Genomic DNA, 4,536 nt, shown 5'->3' with positions numbered 1-4,536 from the left:
GTAGGTTGCCCCCGCATTTTTCAGCCCAGAAGGCATGACCTTATAACAGTAGGTCCCTCTTGGGGTGAGGAATGCAGTTTTGTCTTGGCCCTCCAGATGCATAGCAATTTGATGGTAGCCTCTATAGGCATCCAGGAAGCTCATACGTTGATGATGTGCCGTTGCATCTATGAGTTGATCTATTCTGGGGAGGGGAAAGCAATCCTTGGGACAAGCTTTGTTTAAGTCCATGAAATCCACACAAACACGCCAAGTTCCATTTTTCTTCTTTACAACCACGGTATTCAACAACCATGTAGGATAGGTCACTTCACGAAGTGCCCTAGCATCAAGCAACCGGTCTGATTTTCCATCGTATAGAGTGAACGATGGAGCTTTGAACTTTTGGGGTAGCACTGCCCTTGCGATGCGTCACACAAAAAGGTCATATTAATCCTCTTTGTCTGAATCATTTCTTCTTCTCTTATTCCGTGCACGCGGACTTCCTTCGAAAAAACTAGAGACTTCGACTCGTCCCTTCTTTTTAGATTCTGGGGATGATGAGTCAGAATCACTGCCACTATCATGTCTCCGAATTCGAGGTCGTCGATCATCTTTTCTCAAAGGTCGTCCCAGGTCTTGGAGCGCGGCCTGTTGGGATTTTGCCACCTCTAAGGCCAAATCTTGTCGAAAACCTTCGTTTTCAGCCATCATGTTTTCCAACCTCTGTTCATTTTGCTTCGCCTGATCCATAATCACTTGCATTGTCTCATGTGCTGATGTCGAGGGCGAGTCGAAGTTCAAGGCTCTTCGTGCGGAAATGTTCTCTGTTACAAGCATGTTGCTTGGAGTGGTATCATTTCGTGGCGTAAGGTCGTCAGTGACTACCGGAGGATCTTCCGTCACGCCCAGCAAGGATGTGCTGGAGTATTCCCACAGACGGCGCCAATTGTGGAGAAGTGGTTTGGAAATACTCTCTAGATCCTGTAGGACGCTTTTGATCCTTAGCAAGTCGCCTGAAAAGGAATGAACACTCCGGTCAAGGGTGCCGAAATTAGCACTCCGACGGATAAGTCAGTATATACTCTCTTGATTGCTTCTATCTTAAGTTAATCTTACTTGTTCTCACATGCCTTTTTTTGGCTGATGCTCCTTTATTTATACTTTTCTTTTGGGCCTCAAGATCGGGCCAACCCTTAATCCATTGCACGCTTATGTATTCGGCCTCAGTTCGACTGGTTCCACGGCCGATTAATATATTCAGCTTTGGGATCATCCAGGATGAAGCCAAGTACAAATTTCATCATTGACTGTCCTCATACCATTATTCGGCTTTATTTCCCCCATAATATCCGGCTCCCACAGCCAGCATGCCACAACCTTGGCCAACAAGCTGCAGCACAGGCCGCAGCCTTGGCCAGCATGTCGCCGCTTTGGCCAGTAGCATAGGCTGCAGCCTCGGCCAGCAGGCAGCAGAACAGGGTGAAGCCTTAGCTAGGATGCCACATTCTTAGCCAGTATGCTGCAGCACAGGCCACAGCCTTTGCTGGCAGCACAGGCCACAACATGCCACAGCCTTGGCCAATATGCTGTAGCACAAGCTGCAGCCTTGGCCAGCATGCTGCAACACAGGCCGCAACCTTAGCCAACAGCATAGGCCACAGCACAGGCCACAGCATAGGCCACAGCACAGGCTACAACCTTGGCCAGCATACTGCAGCACAGGCCGCAGCTGAACCCTGTGTCAAGCACCTTAATATGGGGATTACCCCTTCTGCGGTCCCTTCTGCCTGGGCCTCGGCCTCTACTGGACATTGTGTAGACCCTGCAGATATTCACGGGTTAGAAAATCGGGAAGAGAATTATTCTCACCTTTGATATATTCAATATCAAAATCAAATACTGAAAGTTGGCCTTGCCATGACTCAAAAATTTATTTTTGAGCTAGATTTTGGACATCTTTTTTAAAGATTTGTTTAGCTGCAGAACAATCAACCCTTACTAAAAAATGTTGATTTAATAAATCATCCTGGAATTTTAAGACACATTTAATGATGTCTAAACATTCTTGTTTAACAGTCGGATAATTTTTAGCAGCTTGATGCCATATTCCAGAAGTAAACCATAAAAGTTCTTCTTTTTTACTGTTGGGATTAAATTGTTTAAGTATGCCACCACAACCAAGGTTAAAGGCATCAGTTTCAACAATTTTTTTCCATTCTGGATTTGGCAAAAAGAGGCAAGATAGAGTTTTATCTTTAATTTCATCTGGAAATTTAGATGCAAACTCTATGCTTCTGTTAATTGGAATAATGGTACCATCATGAATATTATGGCCCAAAAATCTGACTGTAGTTTGGAAAAGTTTCATTTTTGATGTAGAAACTACCAATCCATTTCTGATAATAACATGCTTAAATATATTAAGATGTTTCATATGCTGGTCAATAGATGATGAAAAAATCAGAACATCATCAATATAGCAAATTGCAATTTCTGTATAAGGATTGAAAATATCATTCATAATATGCTGGAATTCTGATGGAGCATTTTTCAATCCAAATGGCATAACATTCCATTCAAAATGCCCAAAGGGTACTGTAAAAGCAGTTTTATACCTGTCCTTATCAGCAACTTGTACCTACCAATATCCTAATTTCATATCAAATTTTGAAAATATGATAGCATCCTGTAGGCGATCTAAAAGATCTTTTTTATTTGGAACTAGATACCTAACCCATTGTAAGGCATCATTTAGAGGTTTGTAATTGATTACCAATCTTGGCACACTTCTTTCAATTTCTGCATTTTTGTTAACATAAAATGTTGTACAACTCCAAGGGGATTTACTGGATCTAATAAGCTTTTTCTGGAGAAGAGTACTAATCTCTGTTTTACAAAGTTCTAAATACTCTTTTTTCATTTGACTGGGACGAGCTCTGGTTGGAATTTTACGCTCATCATATCCTAGTTCATAAGGAAGAGAAACTATGTGTTTCTTCCTGTCCCAAAAAGCATTCGAAATATCACTATAGATTTCATTTTGGAATTCTTGTTCAAGTGATTTAATCTTTTGCTGGAAAGAAGATTGCTGTAATCTTTGTTCTGTAGTTAGAAAACTAATTTCTTTCTGTAAGAAATTAATTTGTTTTTCCTTGAAATCAACTAGATCTTTAATTTGATCTAGTTCTTTGGTGTAAGGTTTTGTAATAAACTCAAAAATAATCGGGTGATCATTTAGAGTTGTATGAATGCCAATGGAGTTAATTTTAGTGATTGGCATTAATAAACACAGGAATGGTGTCCCTAAGATTATGGCCTGAGACATATTTTTTATCAACACAAAGGATGTTGGTAAACACAATCCTTGATTGCAAATGAGCACTTCAGGAAGTTTGTACCTAATGTACAAAGAATTACCACTTGCACTGGTAAGTGATTGAGTTGTTTTCTGGAAGTATTTGGTAGGAATTAATCCTTCATGAATACAGTTCATATCAGCACCACTGTTTACAAGAGCAATGGCGTCTTTTATTATGAAACCGAGTTTTATAATAAAAGTGATTCTGATATATCATTTTTGGAATGTAACCTTGTTAATAAGGTTCAAGTACGCTAAAGATTCTTCTTGAGTTTTACTGGATTCAGTTGCTTCCAAATTTTCTTTATTTTTAGAATTAACTTGTTCTTTGAGTTTCTTGATGTCTGTATTGATGGCGATATTTGTTGTTTGTAAATGTTTTATTTCAACTTTTAAAACATTTACTTCCATCTTAAGATCCTGGATTGTTATGGGTTTTGCTTAAGAAGTATTTTGGATTCTTTTATACACTTATTTCATACTGTAATGTTTTGGAGGTAAAACTTCTTCTTTTTTATGCTGTTGATAGCATAATTCAAGAAATTTTAATTTCATTTCTGGATCTATAATTTGATCAACAATGTTTAACATTTGTTATTCATCATTAGTAAGAACATTGATACTAGGACTACTAATATCAAGTCCATTCATTTCAACTATTGCCTTCCAATAGTTGGCTTCTTCTGTAATTTGATTTATTTGAGGCTTATAGGAACAAATTTTTGGAGGGGATTCAGAGTCAATATCAGAAGATGAGGAATATAATACGGCAATTCCATCATCTGATGTAGAGTCTGAATTAGAGTCTTCAGAAAGCATCTAAAGAATTTGTTGATGTATTTCATCATCTAAAGCTAATTCATTTAATTTTTGTTGAATTTTAGCTTTGCAACGATTAGCACAATGACCTGTTTGGCCACACTTGTAATATTTGACTGTAGATTTATCCTTCTGTGGATAAGATTTTCTCTGTTTGCCCTTAGATCTAGAAGTCTGGGGTTGTTGAACAGTCTGTTTATGATACTTATTTTTTCTGGATTTTTTGGAATAATATTTTGATGATTTTCCAAATTTATGTTTTTTATGTTTAGGTTTGGATGGATACTAGACTTTGGTTTCATAGGCAAATTACTCACAAAATTCACCTAATTCATTATGACTTTGTTTTTTCATTTGATTCTGTAATTTCAGATCAT

The sequence above is a fragment of the Camellia sinensis genome, unplaced genomic scaffold, assembly GCF_055761805.1.
Source record: "Camellia sinensis isolate YWXY unplaced genomic scaffold, ASM5576180v1 Unanchor13, whole genome shotgun sequence".
NCBI lineage: Eukaryota > Viridiplantae > Streptophyta > Magnoliopsida > Ericales > Theaceae > Camellia > Camellia sinensis.
The sequence above is the reverse complement of the archived record's forward strand: the minus strand, read 5'-3'. Positions refer to the sequence as shown.